Source organism: Monodon monoceros, unplaced genomic scaffold, assembly GCF_005190385.1.
Source record: "Monodon monoceros isolate NGI ecotype Baffin Bay Population unplaced genomic scaffold, NGI_Narwhal_1 Super_Scaffold_18, whole genome shotgun sequence".
NCBI classification, from domain to species: Eukaryota; Metazoa; Chordata; class Mammalia; order Artiodactyla; family Monodontidae; genus Monodon; species Monodon monoceros.
This window is the reverse complement of record NW_021703774.1, coordinates 153,584,061-153,606,399: the sequence shown is the minus strand read 5'-3', so window position 1 is coordinate 153,606,399 and position 22,339 is coordinate 153,584,061. Positions and strand designations below refer to the sequence as shown.

The 22,339-nt window shown below is 40.4% G+C and overlaps 1 pseudogene; it reads right to left on the bottom strand.

The window, feature by feature from the left end:
- Positions 1 to 1,454: 1,454 nt before the first annotated feature.
- LOC114898004 lies at positions 1,455 to 2,348 on the bottom strand (annotated as a pseudogene).
- Between the last annotated feature and the right edge of the window lie 19,991 nt (positions 2,349 to 22,339).

Below are 22,339 nucleotides of genomic sequence, written 5' to 3'. Positions count from 1 at the left end.
ATAAACAAAATAGATAAACCACTAGCCAGACTCATCAACAAAAAAAGGGAGAAGACTCAAATCAATAGAATTAGAAATGAAACAGGAGAAGTAACAACTGACACTGCAGAAATACAAAAGATCATGAGAGATTACTACAAGCAACTCTATGCCAATAAAATGGACAATCTGGAAGAAATGGACAAATTCTTAGAAATGCACAACCTGACAAGACTGAATCAGGAAGAAATAGAAAATATGAACAGATCAATCACAAGCACTGAAATTGAAACTGTGATTAAAAATCTTCCAACAAACAAAAGCCCAGGACCAGATGGCTTCACAGGCGAATTCTATCAAACATTTAGAGAAGAGCTAACACCTATCCTTCTCAAACTCTTCCAAAATATAGCAGAGGGAGGAACACTCCCAAACTCATTCTACACTGCCACCATCACCTTGATACCAAAACCAGACAAGGATGTCACAAAGGAAGAAAACTACAGGCCAATATCACTGATGAACATAGATGCAAAAATCCTCAACAAAATACTAGCAAACAGAATCCAACAGCACATTAAAAGGATCATACACCATGATCAAGTGGGGTTTATTCCAGGAATGCAAGGATTCTTCAATATATGCAAATCTATCAATGTGATAAACCACATTAACAAATTGAAGGAGAAAAACCATATGATCATCTCAATAGATGCAGAGAAAGCTTTTGACAAAATTCAACACCCATTTATGACAAAAACCCTGCAGAAAGTAGGCATAGAGGGAACTTTCCTCAACATAATAAAGGCCATATATGACAAGCCCACAGCCAACATCATCCTCAATGGTGAAAAACTAAAAGCATTTCCACTAAGATCAGGAAAAAGACAAGGTTACCCACTCTCACCACTATCATTCAACATATCTTTGAAAGTTTTAGCTACAGCAATCAGAGAAGAAAAAGGAATCCAAACTGGAAAACAAGTAAAACTGTCACTGTTTGCAGATGACATGATACTATACATAGAGAACCCTAAAGATGTTACTAGAAAACTACTAGAGCCATTCAGTGAATTTGGTAAAGTAGCAGGGTACAAAATTAATGCACAGAAATCTCTTGCATTCCTATACACTAATGATGAAAAATCTGAAAGTGAAATTAAGGAAACACTCCCATTTACCATTGCAACAAAAAGCATAAAATACCTAGGAATAAACCTACCTAAGGAGACAAAAGACCTGTATGCAGAAAACTATAAGACACTGATGAAGGGTAGTTTTATTTTATTTTATTGAGAGTGAAATAATTCTTTATTTGGGCTGGTTGGGAGAGGGAATATGAGGCTAAGCTGGACCCCCATGGGGAGTGGCACCCAGGAGCTCCTCAGGGGGCCAGCCCCTGTGCCCCTTGGCTGTGTCACAGGAGCAGCCACGGGCAGCCCCCTGGACAGACGTGGTGGCTCCCTCTGTCCTTCCTACTTGTGTGGCCAGGCCTCGGGGGCCCTCTGCAGGCAGTACTGGGTGACAGGCAGTGACAAAACCAGGCTGCCGGCATGGCGCCCCATCCAGTACAGGCCGTAGCCCGGGAAGCCCAAGAAGGCGGCCTTCATGGTCAGCCAGGACACTCTGCCAGAGACGGACAGCAGGGGAACCATCATTATCTCCTGGATGTTGCGGTCAGTGATCCAGTTCTTGATGCCAGGGACATGGCCCATGCCCACAATGCCCACCACCATGGAGGGGACGCACTTTCTGCACTCAGCTTCAGAGGCACGCAGAAGCTCCAGGCACCAGGCCGCCTGCCTCAGCATGTAGGTCGGGTAGACGTCCCGCTCAGACACGATGGTGCAGTGCAGGTCAGGGAAATCGCCGGTCATCTCGGCCATCATCCACTCCAGCAGGTCCTGCTTGCACCGCTCCACATCATCCTTGCTGATAGGGTCTGACAGGAAACATAGGCCCCAGGCCAGCTTGATCTTCTGCAGGAAGGAGAGGGTGGCAATGGCCCTCTTGAAGGTGACGGGGATAGGCTGGTCACCCAGGTGGAACTTGCAGAAAGGCACCTTGCTGACCTCCTTGAAAACCTCCCTGAACTCACCTGCAGGGGCCATGCCCAGCTTCTCAGTGATGTGGGCGGAAACCTTCAGCAGCAGCATCTGCACAAGTCCCGACATGACCCCGTTCTGCCTTATGGCCTGCTGCAGCTTCTCCAGGCTGATGTTCTTGGCCTCACGCAGCAGTGTACACTTGTTCGTCTTCAGCACGTGAGACTGCACCTCCCAGATGGCCTTCACCATGTCCTTCTTGCTGTCGTCGCTGAAGTGCGCCATGCCCACCATGTGCACCCAGCTCCCATCCTCGGTCACCAGGGAAGATGATACAAATGATAGAGAGATATACCATGTTGTTGGATTTGAAAAATCAACATTGTGAAAATGACTATACAGATTCAACTCAATCCTTATCAAACTACAAATGGCATTTTTCACAGAACTAGAACAAAAATTTTCACAATTTGTATAGAAACACAAAAGACCCTGAATAGCCAAAGTAATCTTGAGAAAGAAAAACAGAGTTGGAGGAATCAGGCTCCCTGACTTCAGACTATACTACAAAGCTACAGAAATCAAGAGAGTATGGCACAAAAACAGAAATATAGATCAATGGGACCAGATAGAAAGCCCAGAGGTAAACCCATGCACATATGGTTACCTTATCTTTGATAAAGGAGGCAAGAATACACAATGGAGAAAAGACAGCCTCTTCAATAAGTGGTGCTGGGAAAACTGGACAGATACATATAAATGAATGAAATTAGAACACTCCCTAACACCATACACAAAAATAAACTCAACATGGATTAAAGACCTAAATGTAAAGTCAGACACTATAAAACTCTTAGAGGAAAACATAGGCAGAACACTCTATGACATAAATCACAGCAAGATCCTTTTTGACCCACCTTCTAGAGAAATGGAAATAAAAGCAAAAATAAACAAATGGGACCTAATGAAACTTCAAAACTTTTGCACAGCAAAGGAAACCATAAACAAGATGAAAAGACAACCATCAGAATAGAAGAAAATACTTGCAAATGAAGCAACTGACAAAGGATTAATCTCTAAAATTTAGAAGCAGCTCATGCAGCTCAATATCAAAAAAAAAAAAAACCCTATCCAAAAATGGGCAGAAGACCTAAATAGACATTTCTACAAAGAAGATATACAGATTTCCAACAAACACATGAAAGGATGCACATCACTAATCATTAGAGAAATGCAAATCAAAACTACAATGAGGTATCACCTCACACCAGTCAGTGGCCATCATCAAAAAATCTACAAACAACAAATGCTGGAGAGGGTGTGGAGAAAAGGGAACCTCTTGCACTGTTGGTGGGAATGTAAATTGATACAGCCACTATGGAGAACAGTATGGAGGTTCCTTAAAAAACTAAAAATAGAACTACCATGTGACCCAGCAATCCCACTACTGGGCATATATCCTGAGAAAACCATAATTCAAAAAGAGTCATGTACCACAATGTTCATTACAGCTCTATTTACAATAGCCAGGACATGGGAGTAACCTAAGTGTCCATTGACAGATGAATGAATAAAGAAGATGTGGCACATATATACAATGGAATATTGCTCAGCCATAAAAAGAAACGAATTTGAGTTATCTGTAGTGAGGCAGATGGACCTAAAGTCTGTCATACAGAGTGAAACAAGTCGGAAAGAGAAAAACAAATACCATGTGCTAACACATATATATGGAATCTAAAAGAAAAGAAATGGTTCTGATGAACCTAGGGGCAGGACAGGATAAAGACACAAGACGTAGAGAATGGACTTGAGGACACGAGGAGGGCGAAGGGTAAGCTGGGTCGAAGTAAGAGAGTAACATTGACATATATACAATACCAAATGTAAAATAGATAGCTAGTGGGAAGCCACTGCATAGCACAGCTCGGTGCTTTGCGACCACCTAGAGGGGTGGGATAAGGAGGGTGGGAGGGAGATGCAAGAGGGAGGGGTTATGGGGATATGTCTATGCATATAGCTGATTCACTTTGTTATACAGCAGAAACTAATACAACATTGTAAAGCAATTATACTCCAATAAAGATGTTAAAAAAAAAAAAAAAAAAGCAGGCAGTGACTTCCCTGGTGGTACAGTGGTTAAGAATCCGCCTGCCAATGCAGGGAACACGGGTTCGATCACTGGTCCAGGAAGATCCCAAATGCCACAAAGCAACTAAGCCCACGTGTGCCACAACTACTGAGCCTGCGCTTTAGAGTCCATGAGCCACAACTCCTGAGCCCACGTGCCACAACTACTGAAGCCCATGCACCTAGAGCCTGTGTTCCACAACAAGAGAAGCCACCACAATGAGAAGTCCACGCACCACAATGAAGAGTAGCCCCCACTCACCACAACTAGAGAAAGCCCACACGCAGCAATGAAGACCCAGCACAACCAAAAATAAATAAATAAAAGCAATCATTTATCTAAAAAAAAAAAAAAGGAAGAAGAAGAATAAGAAGCAGGCAGAGGGGTTGTATTTGAGGGTAGCCTGGGGATTGTAGCAATCACGAATAATGAACGTAGGGACCATGATTTCTGGCTTACATGTACTCCCACAGATATTTCATCGTCTCTACATTCTGATGAGGTGTCTGTTGTTCTTCCCACTTAGGGATGAGTAACAAAGTTCAGAAATCATCTGATGTGATGGATGCAGTAAGAAGATATGGACCGTGGAGCAGACGCTTGGGTTTCAGCTCTGTCTCCAATAAGTGCTGGCAGTGCAACACAGGCCCAACTACTTAAATGTTCTATGCCTCTAGCTTTCTCATCTCTAAAATGGGGTAATAATATTACTTACTTCATGAGATTTTCCTAAAGATTAAATGTATACTTAGAAAAAGAGCTTGGCACATTATAAGTGGAATATAGGTGCTGTTGCTGTCACTACTACTATTACTACTGTGATTATTATTATTGCCTGAATTGCCAACTAAGGAGAGCTGTATTCTCCTACATAATTCTCTGTCCCCAAGAGTCTCAAATGCCTACAGCTATAGCCAATCAGCTTCCACCACAGATTTAGCTACACCCCAGGCTCAAAACCCAATCATCTGGTACTTAGAAGAATTTAAGAAGCCCATAGCCTGCTGTTCAAGATTCATCTCGTCAGCCTTGGTGCTTGGACCCTTTCTGATCTTGTGCCCCGTGAACACTGGGGATCTGTCTCATGCCTCAGCATCCATTTTCCCAAGGCTATGAGGGACCGAGGTGCAGGGGGTGTCCTGCAAGCAGCAAGCTAACCACCTGCTGAGACTACTCCATCCTGGCACATCCTTGCCTGGCTGGTGCAACACCCTTGAGCTTCTGATCATACCACCACCAAGTGAATCTCCTTCCCTGGTAAACATGCCTGCCCTCTGGATCTGAGACCTCCCTGGCCTACATCAGCCCACCACTAACTAGGTCTTCTTCCAACAAGAGTCACCCAGTTTGAGAATGGCATTTCTTCATTTCTACCAAGTTCCACTTTCCCTTTCAGCTACATAATTTGATTTTTTTAAAAATCAATGGCCTCTTGCTAATCAACCTCCTGCCTTGGCATTTGTGCACTGAGCTTATACAGCAATCCAAAGCACTAGGCTACGTCAGGCCTTCACACAAATGCAATTGCACTTTTATTGCTGCCATAATTTTGAGTTGCTGAGTAACGAGACTGATTTCTCAGAGAAGTGAAAGGCAAATATGTGGCCACTCAGCAGCCAACTTCTTCTTCTTTTTATTTTTTTTAATTTTATTTTTGGCTGTGTTGGGTCTTTGTCGTTGTGCACAGGCTTTCTCTACTTGCGGTAAGCAGGGGCTACTCTTTGCTGTGGTATGTGGACTTCTCATTGCAGTGGCTTCTCTCGTTGTGGAGCATGGGCTCTAGGCGCATGGGCTTCAGTAGTTGCAGAATGTGGACTCAGTAGTTGTGGCGCACGGGCTTAGTTGCTCCGTGGCATGTGGAATCTTCCCGGACTAGGGCTCGAACCCATACCCCCTGCATTGGCAGGCAGATTCTTAACCACTACGCCTCCAGGGAAGCCCATCAGCAGCCAACTTCTATTTCTTTATAATTTGGTGCCACCAAGGACTATGTCTCGTTTTTCCTCCTTTTTGGTCACAGCAACCTCAACTGTCGAGAATAGCTGGGTGGTGTTCAACCCAAGCAAGATACACCTAGTCCTACTTATTCTTTTAAAAATATACATGAAGGGGAAATACTTCCTGAAAGGTGCAAAAGGAGCTTGGCAGACTCTCTCTCCAGCAAAACAACTGTTTAATTGGTGAAAATTATTTTTAAAAAATTATTTAAAGTCTCTAGAAATTGTCCTAAATACGTACAGCAATGGGAGAAACATTCATTCTAGAAAATCTACTAAACCTCAGTAAGAACAGTGAGAGTCTATGGTATTTGAGCCACAACTCACTCCCTTACCCCCTACCCCACAGCTCTACATTACAGAAGCTCTGCCCCAAGTCAATGTGTCCAAGAAGAAGAGGGCTCCCCCTCCCTCCGGCTCCCAGTGTGGAGCTCCTGTTTCATCTTGTCAGGGGGCAGTCCACTGGTTTTGCTCATCCCCCTCCCCAGCCCCAGGTTGCAGAAGTTCTATTCTGGTTCATGCTGCAGAGAGGACCAGTCTCCCTTCCCTCACTCAGCCCCTACTTATAGGGGAAAAGCTCTACTCTAGGCTCAGCAGGCTGAGATGACTGGGGACCCAATCACTCTATTCCCAGTTTGCCTGTAGAGAAGAGGTTTCATGTTACTAGAGATAAAGAGGGACTTTTTTTTTTTTTCTTTTTTGTGCGGTACGCGGGCCTCTCACTGTTGTGGCCTCTCCCGTTGCGGAGCACAGGCTCCGGACGTGCAGGCTCAGCGGCCATGGCTCACGGGCCTAGCCGCTCCGCGGCATGTGGGACCTTCCTGGACCGGGGCACGAACCCGTGTCCCCTGCATCGGCAGGCGGACTCTCAACCACTGCACCACCAGGGAAGCCCAAAAACTACTTTTTTAAAAATGAGAAAGAACTCAAATTAATAACCTAGTCTTTCAACTAGAAAAATAAGAGTGAACTAAACCCCTAAAAAAAAGCAGAAGGAAAGAAATAATAAAGATTAGAGCAGAAAAAATGAAATAGAGAATAGAAAAATGATTTTAAAAAAATAAAAACAAAAATTTGGTCCTTTAAAAAGACTAAGAAAATTGACAAACCTTTAACTAGAGTGACCAAGAAAAAAGCAGAGAAAGAATACTTGACACTAAAATTAGGAATGAAAATGAGAACATCACTACCAGCCTTACAGAAATAAAAAGAATTGTAAAGGAATACTACAAATAACTTTATGCCAACAAATCAGATAAAATAGATGAAATAGGAAGTTCTTAGAAAAACACAAATTACGAAAACTGACCTGAGAAGAAATAGAAAATCTGAATATACCTGTAACAAGTAAAGAAATCAAATTTGTAATTTTAAAACTTCCCACAAGGGAAAGCCAAGGCCCAAATAAGTTCACTGGTAAATTCTACCAAAACTCAAAGAAGAATCAGTACCAATCCCTCATGAAATCTTCCTAAAAAATAGAAGAGAAACATTTCTCAATTCATTCTATGAGGTCATTACTACCCCGATATCAAAACAAAACAAAGACGTCACAAGAAAACTACATACCAGTATCCCTTACGAATATATTTGCACAAATCACTAGCAAAATACTAGCAAACTGATACCAGCAACATGTGAAAAGGATTATATACCATAAGCAAATGAGATTTATCCCAGGAAGGCAAATTCGTTTACTATCTGAAAATCAATTTGTGTAATGCACCATATTAATAGAATAAATGGCAAAAAATATCATTTCAAAAGATGCAGAAAAACAATTTGACAGAATCCAATAACCTTTCAAAATTAAAAAAAAAAACCTCAAGAAATTATAAATAGAAGGAAACTTTTTCAACTTGCTAAAGGGATCGAAGAAAACCCACAGCATCTTAATTAACGGTGAAAGTCTGAGCGCTTTTCTCCTAATGTCAGGAACAAGACAAGGATGTCCACTCTTGCCACTTCTATTCAATATTGCACTGGGGCGGGGGGGGTCACTCAGCAAGGATGCAACACACATGATTAATTTATAAAAATGTTTTATTTCTATACATTGGCAATAAACATTATGGAAAAAATTAAGAATTCAATTCCATTTACAATAGCATGCTATTTCATACTAAGAAATAGAATGAAAAAGAATAACATAGTCAGGAAAAGGAAGTACAAGACTTGTACACTTAAAACTACAAAACATTGTTGAAAGAAATTAAAGATATAAATGAATGGAAAGACATTCCATGTTCATGGATTGGAAGGGTTAATATTAAGATAGCAATACTCACAAAATTCATCTACAGATTTAACACAACCCCTATCAAAATCCTAACTTCCTTTTTTGCAGAAACAGAAAAGCTGATCTTCAAATTCATATGCAAATTAAAGGGACCCAGAATAGCCAAAAGAATCTTGTAAAAACAAGTTGGAAGACTCACACTCCCCAAGTTCAAAACTTGCTGCAAATTACACTGCAATCAAGACAGTGTGGTACTGGCATAAGGATAGATCAATGGAATGGAATTGAGGGTCTAGAAATAAACCTTTACATTTATAATCAGTTGATTTTCAACAAAAGCAGCAAGACAACTCAATGGAGAAAGAACACTCTTTCAACAAATGAAGCTGGGACAACTGGATATCCACAAGCAAATGAATAAATTTGCACTCCTACCTCAATTATATACAGAAATTGACTCAAAATGGATCATAGACTTAAATATAAGTGCTAAGTTATAAAAGTCTTAAACAAAAACATAGAAGCAAATTTGTGACTTTGGATTAAGTAATGGTTTCTAAATACTATAACAAAAGTACAAGCAATAAAAGGGGGGAAAAAAGGAGATTGGACGGTATCAATATTAAGACTTTTGTGGCACAAATGATACCATCAAGAAAGTGAAAAGATGACCCATGGAATGAAATAAAATATTTGCAAATCTTATACCTAATATGGGACTTATATTCATAATATATTTAAAAATTCTTAAAACTAACAATGACAAAAACAAATAACACAGTTTTTAAGTGGGTAAGGATCTGAATAGATATTTTTCCAAGGAAGATATACAAATGATCAATAAGTGCATAAAAAGATATTCAACGTCATTATTCATAGGGAAATGCAAATCAAAACCACAATTGGATACCACTTTACACCCACTACAGTGGCTATAATTTAAAATACAGGCAATGACAAACATTGGTGAGAATGTGGAGAAATCAGAAGCCTCACACATTGCTGGCAGATTTTTAAATGGTGCAGCCACTTTGCATAAGAGTTTGGCAGCTACTCCAAACGTTAAATATAAAGTTACCACATGACTCGGCAATTCCACTCCTAGGCATATACCCAAGAGAAATGAAAACATATATTCATACGCTTGTACACAAATGTTCACGGCAGCATTAGTCATAACAGCCAAAAAGTAGAAACAATCCAAATGCCCATCAACTGATGAATGGTTAAATAAAATCTGGTATATCTATATAATGAAATATTATTCCACAATAAGAACAAATAATGTACAGATACATACTACCATATGCGTGAACCTTGAAAACATTATGCTAAGTGAAAGAAGCTAGTCTCAAAAAACAATACCTTGTGTTTATGTGAACTATCCATTTATATAAAATGTCCAGAAAAGTGCAGAATTGGAAGGTCTGTAGAGAGAGAAAGTATATTAGTGGTTGGGCTGGAGTAGTGGTTGGGAGGAAGTGGGGAGCGCTAACAGGCACGGAGTTTATTTGGGGGAGACAAAAAATTTCCAAAATTAGATAGTGCTGATAATTAGACAAACTGGTGAAAATACTAAAAAACGTTGAAATCTACACTTTAAATGGTTTGTGTGGCGATGTGAGTTAGCTCTCAATAAAGCTGTCTAAAACTCATCATGGTTCACAGATAGGAAGACAACATTGTTAAGATGTCAGTTCTTCCCAACCTGACCTAGAGATTCAATACAATACAGTCAAAATCCAAGCAAGTTATTTTGTGGATATCAACAGAATGATTCTGAAGTTTATATGGAGAAGCAAAAGGCCTACGATAGCCAACACAATACTGAAGGAGAGCAATAAAGTCACAGGACTGACACTACTTGACTTAAAGACTTACTATAAAGCTAAAGTAATCAAGATAACATGGTATTAGTGAGAGAACAGATAAATTAATGGGACAGAATAGAGAGCCCAGAAATAGATCCACACAAACACAGTCAACTGATCTTTGTCAAAAGAGCAAAGGCAATACAATGGAGAAAAGATAGTCTTTTCAACAAATGATGCTAGAAAAACTGGACAGCCACGTGCAAAAACAAACAAAGAATTTAGATACAAATTTTACACCCTTTGCAAAATTTAACTCAAAAATGGATCACAGATATAAATGTAAAGCACAAAACTATAAAACTAGGAGATAACATAAGAGATAATCCAAGTAACCATGGGCTTGGAGATGAACTTTTAGATACAACACCAAAAGCACAATCTATGAATGAAAAAAAATGTTTATTAATTAAACCTCATTAAAACTAAAAATTTCTGCTCTGCAAGACACACTGTTGAATGAAAAAACAGAAAAGCCACAATGGAAGAAAATATTTGCAAAACACATACCTGATAAATGATTTGTATTCAAAATATATGAAGAACTTTTAAAACTTAACAAGAAAAAAACTACCCACTTTAAAAATGGGCAAAAGATCTAAACAGACACCTCACCAAAGAAAACATAAAAATGGCAAATAAACATAGGAAAAGATGCTAAATATCACATGCCATTAGGGAACTGCAAATTAAAACAAGATACCACTTCACACCTATTAGAATGGCAAAATCCAAAACACTGACAACAAATATTGACAAGGATGTGGAGCAACAGGAATACTCATTAGGTTCTGGTGGGAATGCAAAATGGTACAGCCACTTTGGAAGACAGTTCAGCAGTTTCTTACAAAACCAAACATACTCTTAATACACAATCCAGTAATCGCACTCCTTGGTATTTACCCAAATGAGTTGAAAATCCACAAAAGCCTGCACACAAATGTTTATAGCAGCTTTATTCATAATTGCCAAGATAACAAATATGTCTTTCAATAGGTGAATAGTTAAACTGTAGTATATCCAAACAATGGAACACTATTCAGAGATAAAGACAAATGACCTATCAAGCCATGTAAAGACACGGAGGAAACTTAAATGCATATTGTTGAATGAAAGAAGCCAGTCTGGAAAGGTCTACATACTGTATGATTCCAGCTATATGATATCTGTAAAAGGCAAAAGTACAGAGACAGTAAAAAGATCAGTGATTGCCAGGAGTTGGGGAGAGGAAGGGACGAATAGGTGGAGCAAAGGAAATTTTTAGGGCAGTGAAACTATTCTTTATGATTCTATAATGGTAGATATTTGCCATTATGCATTTGTCAAGACCCATAGAATGTACAACACAAGAGTGAATCCTAATGTAAACTACGGGCTTTTGTTAATAATGATGTATAAATATTGTCATCAATTATAACAAATGTTCCACAATAATGCAATACTTCAATAACGGGGAAACTAGGGATGGCAACTCTTTGTACCTTCCACTAAATTTTTCTATAAACCTAAAACTGCTCTAAAAATAATAAAATCTATTAATTAAAAAAGAAAAAGTTCGGGGCTTGCCTGGTGAAGTAGTGGTTAAGAATCTGCCTGCCAGTGCAGGGGACACGGGTTCGAGCCCTGGTCCGGGAAGACCCTATATGCTGCAGAGCAACTAAGCCCGTGTGCCACAACTACCGATCCTGCACTCTAGAGCCCACCAGCCGCAACTACTGAAGCCTGCACACCTAGAGCCCATGCTCCACACCAAGGGAAGCCACTGCAATGAGAAGCCCACGCACAGCAACGAAGAGTAGCCCCAGCTCGCCGCAACTAGAGAAAGCCCGTGCGCAGCAACGAAGACCCAATGCAGCCAAAAATAAATAAATAAATACAAAGGAAGAAAAAAGAAAAAGTTCCCCAGTCATTTCTCATGTGCAGTCCTGTTGCATATCACCAATTCAAGCACACAGCGTTGCTTGATTCTTGAGAGTGAGTGAGTGCTCTTATCTCTTTCCACAAGGAAACAAGTAAATTATAAAATAATAATAATTTGTCATGTAATATTTGGTACATCCAAAAGAAAATATGTAATCTGCATGTGAGTTATACAGTGTATAGTAAAGTGAATACTGCCTTAAAAACTAGGATATCATCAGTATTGCTACATCCACCTATATGCTCCTCCTCATCCTATCTCCTTCCTCCCATCAAAGGGAATAACGATTTTCCTGAGTTCTGTGTTTACCTTTCCTTTGCATCTTGTGAAACAACTTGGTGTTAGGAAGGCAGCTCTGGAACTTCACTGCCTACATCACTGCCATGGTGGTAGGCAGCTTCTAAAATGACCGCCAATGATTCCAGCCAGCTGGCATATTTACTCCTTTGTGTAATCTCCTTCCCTTGAGCAAGGACTGGACTTGAAGGCTTGCTTCTCTTCTGAGGAGACTATGGCAACCATGATGGGATGTCATTTCCAAGACTGGGTTGCAGAAAGATTCTAGCAGCCATCTTGTTCTCTCTCTCTTGCTTTTTCTCTTGCTGGCCCTGATGGAAGCCAAGTGCCATGTTTTGAGCTGCCCTATGGTAAGAATCACATACCGTCAGTCTAACAAACCCAAGGACCTGCATCCTTCTGACAGTCATGTGAGTGAGCTTGGAAACGGATCCTCCTCTAGTCGAGCCTTGAGATGACTAGAAGCCCTAGTGGACACCTTGACTGCAGCCTTGTAAGGAACCCTGAGCAAGAGGGCCCAGCTAAGCCATACCTAGATTTCTGACCCACAGAAACTGTGAAATAATTTTGTTTTTTTAAGATGCTAGATTTGGGAATACAATACTCTCCCCTTATCCACGGGGCGATACGTCCCAAGACCCCCCAGTGGTTGCTTGAAACTATGGATGGTACCAAACCCTACATATACTATGTTTTTTCCTATATATAATACCAATGATAAAATTTAATCTATAAATTAAGCACAGTAAGAAACTAACAATAATCACAAATAATAAAATAGAACAATTATACTGTAATAAAAGTTTTCTGAATGTGGTCTCTCTCTCTCCCTCTCTCTCTCTCTCTTTTTGTCAAAATATCTTATTGTACACTGGACAAACAGCTGACTCATGTCCTGGGCAGGACAGAGCAGAATGGCGAGAGATTTCATCACACTACTCAGAATGACATGTACCTTACAACTTATGAGTTGTCTCTTTCTGGAACTTTCCATTTAATATTTTTGGACCACAGTTGACCATGGGTAACTGAAGCGACAGAAAGTGAAACTGCAGATAAGGGGGTACTACTGGTAATTTGTTATGCAGCAATAGATAACTAATATGGGCATTTTATTAGCTATGTGATCTTGGGCAAATAACTTATAATTTCTGTGCCTCAGTTTCATAGCTATGAAATAAAGTTATCTTCTCATGGTGTCTAGAGAGGATAAAATAAGTTAATATACAAAAGGCTTAAAGTAGTTTGTGGTGCATAGTAAGTGCCTAGTAAATGTCAGCTATCTGTTTGGGTTGCATGATATATGTATGGATTCCTCACTGAAGGTGCAGCCAAGACCCAACCTCTCCTCACTTTAGCATGAACAGGCACTGCTGATGTTGGGATATTGGAGAAGGGGCTGCAGGTCCACAACATTTATGCCTGTTTATAAGAGCTTGCCCCCCTTTTTTGAGGTGGGGGGACTAGTTTCAGGAGCTGGTCCTCCACTGATAAGATGAAATTTATTGAAGTTTGTCTAAACTGACTGTGTTCAATGTTCAGGGAGCTTCCATATCAAGAACTTGGTGAGTCCCCACTGAAGACACTGATGTTACAAAAGGAGAGAAGACATCTCTGTTCAACCCTCAGTTTCCCTGACTGACAAACACAGATCTCTATAACTTCTTTTCGTGGGTTATACCTACCATTCATCCCCAGCCTCTCTAGAGCACCTCAGACCAGAAGTGCCAGAAGCAATACACAGGGATCTGGGTATGAACACATGGAAGTTAAACAATATACTGAGATGTGTAATTCCAAAATTTAGTGATTTGCTTATGCTTCAGTCATTGATTTATGCCCACTGCAAGCCAGGCACTCTGCTAGTTCATGAGGTTCAACACCAAATAAGTTAAGGGGCTTCGGTTGGAATTTGAGGATTCATGCAGATCCCTCACCTAAGTGTAGGGGTCTGTAGTCCTGTTTGCCTGGGTTCGCCATTCTTCCTTTCTTTCTCTAGTAGCAATACTGGGAAGTCACTAGTCCATAAAGCTATACACATGGAACTTCCATTGAGCATTTTGGTGCCTCCCTTTTAAATACGAAAGGCATTGGGGTTCACCAGATGTTTGAGGAACTGCTCTATCATGGAAGAAAGACTAACATAAGCAAAGCAGGGGGAAAAAAATTGGGAAATAGAAACAAGGTATTGATAGATTTTTTTAAAAAACCTGTAACTAATATCCTCAGAGATATAGGGAAAACTATTCTATCCTTAAAACAAGAACTTATAATGATTAAAGAGAAATATTAAAAGAACTCTTGAAAATTAAAAATATTATAACAAGTAAACAACTCAGTAGAATGGTTGTAAGAGTACCTCCAAAGAGATGCACAGAGCACCAGAGAAGTGAAAAATGGGAGAAAGTACAAGAAGATTATAACACCAATGAGAACAGCCAATATTTGAATAACAGAGGCTCCTAATAAGTACCTACTGTACAGCACAGGGGACTCTACTCAATGCTTTGTCACAGCCTATGTGGGAAAAGAATCTAAACAAGAGTGGATGTATATACATGTGTAACAGATGCCCTGTGCTGCACACCTGAAACTAGCACAACATTGTAAATCAACTATACCCCAATAAAAAGTTTAAAAAAATAACAGAAGCTCCAGAAAGAGAGAAACAAAGAGGGGAAATTATTGAAGCAATAAACCAGGACATGAATTTCCAGATTGAAAGGGTCCCCAAGTACCAGAACAAAGGATGGAAAACATCACCAACCAACTGACCCTCAAAAAATCAGGAACAAGAATAGCATCAGACTTCTCAATATCAAGACTGCAAGGCGGAAACAATGGAGAAATACGTTAAAAATCCTGAGAGTCAGGGGAGAGATGATCTCCATTCTATAATTTTATATTCAGCCAAACTGTTAAGAAAGTGGGAGGATATAATAGAAAATCACCTCACACATACAAGGTCTCAAAAATAGTGCCTCCCATGAACCCTTCCTCAGAAAACTGCTAAAGGATGTTCTCCACCAAGACGAGGGAGCAAATCAAAAAAGAGAAAGCCTGGCATCCAGGGAATCAAGAATTTAATACAGGAGAGAGTCAAGGGAATTTCCAATGTGATGATGAAGGGAAGTTCCAGGGTGACAGACGAGCGAGAAACCAAGTTGGAGCAGGAGGACCAAGAATTAAATCAATACATAATTTTACGTGTCAACATATTTAAGAGAAAATTATAATTCTGCCAGGGAGCTCGGGGATAAAATAGTGATAGGTACATAGAAAACCAAGTAAATGACAAATCAGGGCAATTATAACCCAAGGAAAACAACAAAGTTGTACAAGAAAAGAAATGTAATCATGATACACTATGTAACTCAAGCTGAGATTAATACAACCATAATAACATAAAAATTGAATACTAATATTACCAAAAAATGATAATATAATCATATTAGGAAGATAGAAAGAAATGTGTTTTGGGAGATAAGAGAGATAAATCCTCTTCTTACACAAAAAGAAGTTAACAAATGGTAAGTAGATATTTTTTAAAAAAACAAAATATGCATGTTATTTAGAAACATGGATAATACTGGAAGAAAACAGCTAAAAGAGTTGGAAATGGTTGCCAGAGGGAGAAAAAAAGTTAGGAGAAAGGAAAAGTGCTGCCTTCCCTTCAAAGACCCATATGGATACTTATTCTTTTAAACTAAGTACATGAAATTTAAATATGGACTGCATAATAGATGATAGCGTTGAATTAACTTTGAATTCCCTAGTTGTTATAATGGTATTATGATTATATAGAAGAATGCCTTTAATTCTTAGGAGATACATGATGAAGTATATAGGTATAAAGCAATACAATATCTGTAATATATTTTTAAATTATTCAGCAAAAATAAATAATAAGATAGGTAGATGATAGATGGGTAGGTAGATAGAGAGATAGTTGATAGACTGACAGAGATGAGAAAATAAAGAAATGTAACAAAATGTAATTGGTGAGACTAGATAAAGGGTATGTAGATGTTCACTGTACTTTTCTTTCAACTTTTCAATCATCTTTTTTTTTTAATTAATTTATTTATTTATCTATTTTTGGCTGTGTTGGGTCTTCGTTTCTGTGCAAGGGCTTTCTCTAGTTGTGGCAAGCGGGGGCCACTCTTCATCGCGGTGCGCGGGCCTCTGACTATTGCGGCCTCTGTTGTTGAGGAGCACAGGCTCCAGACACGCAAGCTCAGTAGTTGTGGCTCACGGACCTAGTTGCTCCGCAGCATGTGGGATCTTCCCAGACCAGGGCCCGAACCCGTATCCCCTGCATTGGCAGGCAGATTCTCAACCACTGCGCCACCAGGGAAGCTCTCAATCATCTTTTAAATTTTTCAAAATAATATGTTTGTGGTAAAACCACAACATTTTATCAGGTACATTGTTACTCTGATAAAAATAAAGCACTTGGCCCAATGCCTGATATATTTATATAGGCATGCTAGCTATCATTAGTATTTTTATCATTATCACCATCATTATTTCTCACTAAGTGGTCCAATTTAACAGATAAGAAAGTGATAGACCACTGATTGTTACTCCTGGATAATAAGAAAACATATTAACCAAAGACAATTTTTACTTCACCATTCACCCACCCACCTATCTACCCAGGGTCTAGGGCCTAATGTGTAGCACTAGAAACGTAAGCAAATATGCTCTTTCCTCTTACATAATGCTCATGGTCCATACCTGAATGATAGTTGTGGTCACCTCTGGTTTGAGATGGTCCAGAAAATGACCAATGGCCTGGTTAAAGAGATATAAAAGAAGCAGAATCACAAATGTTGAAAGGAAAGGTAGTTTAAGGTACCTCTCAGGTGTCCAGCTTGGTGGATCTGGGTGAGTGAAAGGATATTGCCTAGAATGAGACCAGCCACCTTGACTTTTACAGTACCTAGTTCAGAGTTGCTTAAGGGTGTACGCTGACTTCCCACCCCAAGAGCCATCCCGAGACCTGGAGCCTGTTGTGTCATAACTATTTATTCTAAATGTATTACATTCACACCTGGCCCTATTTCATGTTACCATTTTCTGTCCACTTGAGAAGAGTTGAAGGTCTTCCCAGAGTCTAGCCAAACAACTTAATGACTTATGTCCTAAAAAAGCTCAGTACAACTGCAGATTTAGAAACACCAGTGTGCACCTACCTACCCTGGTCACTTATAAATGCTTAGAAGTCCAATATAATAATGAGACAACCTCAAAGGAACTCATCTTCACGTGTCTCTGTTCTGAAGCATCAGGTCAAATCTAACTGGTGTTTTCTGCCTCTAGGTTGAGTCCCTAACCTCTGAGTAACATGTCATTTGTGTGTGTGTGTGTGTGTGTGTGTGTGTGTGTGTGTGTGTGTGAGTGTGTGTACACAGATAGACTAGCAAGTATATATACAGTCGATCCTCACTATTCACAGATTCCACGTTCATGAATTCCCCTGCTTGGTAAAATTTATTTGTAACACCAAAATCAATACTTTCACAGTCATTTATGGACATGTCCAGAGCAGCAAAAAAATTGAGTGGCCTGACATGCACATTCTCAGCTGAGGTTGAACAAGGCAACACTCTTGTTTCAGCTCTTATACTATAAACAAGTGTCTTATCTGAAGTCTATTTAATGCCCTGCCCCATTTTTCTTTTTTTGCATTTTTGTGCTTTTTCTGGTGATTTTACTATTTTAAAAGGCCCCCCAGGCATAGCGATGAAGTGCTGTCTAGTGTTCCCAAGCACAAGAAAGTTGCAGTGGGCCTCGGGGAGAAAATACGTGTGTTAGATGAGCTTCATTCAGGCGTGAGTTATAGTGCTGTTGGCCATGAGTTCAATGTTAGTGAGTCAACAGTATATATTAGAGAAGGCGTCTTTAAAGAGAAACACATAAAACAAGGTTATGTATTGATTGGCTGACAGAAATGTTGCAACCTGAGGCTCACAGGAACCTGACCCTTTTATTTCCCCTAGAAGCAATGATTCAGTATCCACTAAGTCAGAGTTTGTGGCAACTTTGTAGACCACAACCCACATAAATAATAAGAATCAACTATGCAATATGTGTTTGTGTGTCTATAGGTTTATGTACATATATTATGTATGTATATATATATACATATGTATATATCTTTCCAATGGCTCTTTGAAAAGTAATATGAACAGGTCCTCCTTTGTTGCTTGATTTTTTTCAAAACAACCACCAAATGCACTTCCCCCAAGGTCACATGTTAAAATTCTAGGATGGGGCTTCCCTGGTGGCGCAGTGGTTGAGAGTCCGCCTGCCGATGCACGGGACACGGGTTTGTATCCCGGTCCGGGAAGATCCCACATGCCGCAGAGCGGCTGGGCCCGTGAGGCATGGCCGCTAAGCCTGTGCAACCGGAGCCTGTGCTCCGCAGCGGGAGAGGCCACAACAGTGAGAGGTCCGCATAACGCAAAAACAAAAAAAACCAAAATTCTAGGATGTAGCTGAAAAGAGGCAGGAATTCAAATGACATGGCTGACAAGGGATTAATCTCCAAAATATAAAAACAGCTTATACAGCTCAATATCAAAAAAACAAACAACCCAATCAAAAAATGGGCAGAAGATCTAAAAAGACATTTCTCCAAAGAAGACATACAGATGGCCAGTAGGCACATGAAAAGATGCTCATCATCACTAACTATTAGAGAAATGCAAATCAAAACTACAATGAGGTATCACCTCACACTGGTCAGAGTGGCCATCATCAAAAAATCTACAAATAATGAATGCTGGAGAAGGTGTGGAGAAAAAGGAACCCTCCCACACTGTTGATGGGAATTCCTTAAAAAAACTAAAAATGGAGCTACCATACAATCCTGCAATCCCACTCCTAGGCATATATCCAGAGAAAAACACAATTCAAAGAGGTACATGCACTGCAGTGTTCATAGCAGCACTATTTACAATAGCCAAGACATGGAAGCAACCTAAGTGTTCATCAACAGACGAATGGATAAAGAAGATGTGGTATATATACACACAATGGAATATTACTCAGCCATAAAAAAGAATGAAATAATGCCATTTGTAGCAACATGGATGGACCTAGAGATTATCATACTAAGTGAAGTAAGCCAGAGAAAGACAAATATCATATTATATCACTTATATGTGGAATCTAAAAAAAAAAGATACAAATGAACTTATTTACAAAACAAATAGACTCACAGACATAGAAAACAAACTTATGGTTACAAAAGGGGAGGCGGGGAGAGGGATAAATTAAAAGTTTGAACTTCAAATATACACACTACTATATATAAAATAGATAACCAACAAGGACCTACTGTAATAGCACACAGGGGACTCTACTCAATGTCTTTTAATAACCTACAATGCGAGAGAAGATAACAGAAGAATATATATATTTATACATATATGTGTAACTGACTCACTTTACTGTGCACCTGAAACTAATACACAACATTGTGAAACAACTATATTTCAATTCAAAAAAAAATTTTTAAGGGGGCAGGAATGATATAGGAAAAGTGTGGAAATGATAACTGTGGCTAGATAAGTCAGAAATCACCTCCCTTTGCAGAACTGTTCAGGTCCCCTCACTCTGAGCTGCACCCCTCACAACCAGTACCTCTAAGAACCCCACGGCTCTGGTCTGCAATCATGTACCTACCGTGGTCCTTCACACTGCCCTCAGCCTAGGCCTCTATAGATTATGGGTAATGATTGTTTCCCATGAGAAGAAAGGATGAACGGGAGAGTCTTCCCCACCCTTCTGGCCTCAGCCATGGAGCATTCACTTATAGTAGGTAACAAGTACACAAACAACCCCAGGTGCTTTATCTTGAGCCCTGGTCATCTAAGTATGATTATTTATACATTGTCTGGCACATAGTAGGCATTCAGCAAGTATGAACAAATTAACATCTTAGCATAAATAGTCATTCTTTCCCTTTAAAATATGATCCTGAAAGATCTGTCCCATTCCTAATGATGGTTTTATTATTCTTAAGGACATTTTCTTTTCTTTGCATCAGAGAAACACATCTTCAATCCTGCATCAAAAGTCACTGGGTGCTGGTGGGAATGTGAATTGGTTCAGCCACTATGGAGAACAGTATGGAGGTTCCTTAAAAAACTACAAATAGAACTACCATACGACCCAGCAATCCCACTACTGGGCATATACCCTGAGAAAACCAAAATTCAAAAAGAGTCATGTACCAAAATGTTCATTGCAGCTCTATTTACAATAGCCCGGAGATGGAAACAACCTAAGTGCCCATCATCGGATGAATGGATAAAGAAGATGTGGCACATATACACAATGGAATATTACTCAGCCATAAAAAGAAACGAAATTGAGTTATTTGTAATGAGGTGGATAGACCTAGAGTCTGTCATACAGAGTGAAGTAAGTCAGAAAGACAAAGACAAATACCGTATGCTAACACATATATGTGGAATTTAAGGGAAAAAAATGTCATGAAGAACCTAGGGGTAAGACAGGAATAAAGACGCAGATCTACTGGAGAACGGACTTGAGGATATGGGGAGGGGGAAGGGTGAGCTGCGACAAAGCGAGAGAGAGGCATGGACATATATACACTACCAAACGTAAGGCAGATAGCTAGTGGGAGGCAGCCGCATAGCACAGGGAGATCAGCTCGGTGCTTTGTGACCGCCTGGAGGGGTGGGATAGGGAGGGTGGGAGGGAGGGAGACGCAAGAGGGAAGAGAGATGGGAACATATGTATATGTATAACTGATTCACTTTGTTATAAAGCAGAAGCTAACACACCATTGTAAAGCAATTATACCCCAATAAAGATGTTAAAAAAAAAAAAGTCACTGGGTAAAGACAGTTTGATTCAGTGACCTTGATTTATTGAAATTGCTTGAAGAGAACATCAGTGCCATAAACAGTGGTAAGCGCGCAGCCGAGATGCCATCCAGTCTCAACTTGGCCTATGCTAGCACCCCTGTTCTCACAGCTGGCAACCCAGTCCACGCAGCTGGCTGGCACCCCAGTCCTCACAGTGAGCACCTAGTTTACACAGCTGGCTGCTAATCCAGTCCACACCTGGCTGGCATCCCATTGCACACAGCTGGCACTCCAGTCCATTCAACTGGCTAGCACTTGGATTCTCACAGCTGGCACCCCAGTCCACTCAGGTGGTGACCCAGTCCACACACCTGGCTGGAATCCAGGCCCTCACAGTTGGCACCCACTCCACACAACTGGTGCCCCAGAATGGCAGCTGCTCCACTGGGAAGCTTCTCACTCTTCCTTGCTCTTGACAACAAAGTCTGTACTGGCCTCTGAACACACCTCAGGTGACTACTCTGTTCTCACTAAGCAAAACAACCTTCGATGACACTGAAAGGGGGTTAGGTAAGACACCTAGTAAAGCTTTCCAGGCAGAAGAGTCTAAGACACGACCACAAGGAACCTCTTTTATTGAGGATTCCCAGAAAGGAAAGCACTTACAGGTTTCCCAGATGGTGTGAATGTAGTTCTAGTAAGGGGCCTCTTGGAGCCCCTTTGACCTGCGCTGGGATGGAGGTTGTTCTCTTCAAGGTGTCCAGGCTACTCCAGGCACAGCAAAGTCAAAAGCATGGCTCAGGCCTGCATCAGGAGCAAAGGCCCTGTGAAGTCAGGCCCTGACCCTTGTGGAGGTATGGTGACCATGGTGTGGGGACTCCACGTTGTCCAAAAACCCCACCAGGCAAGCCTAGCACAGATGAACACTGGAGTCCAACTGCAGGTAGAAAGGAGCATCATGGGAGTCTCGGATACTGGACCAGACAGTGCACAGCGGGTCTGGAACGGTGCTC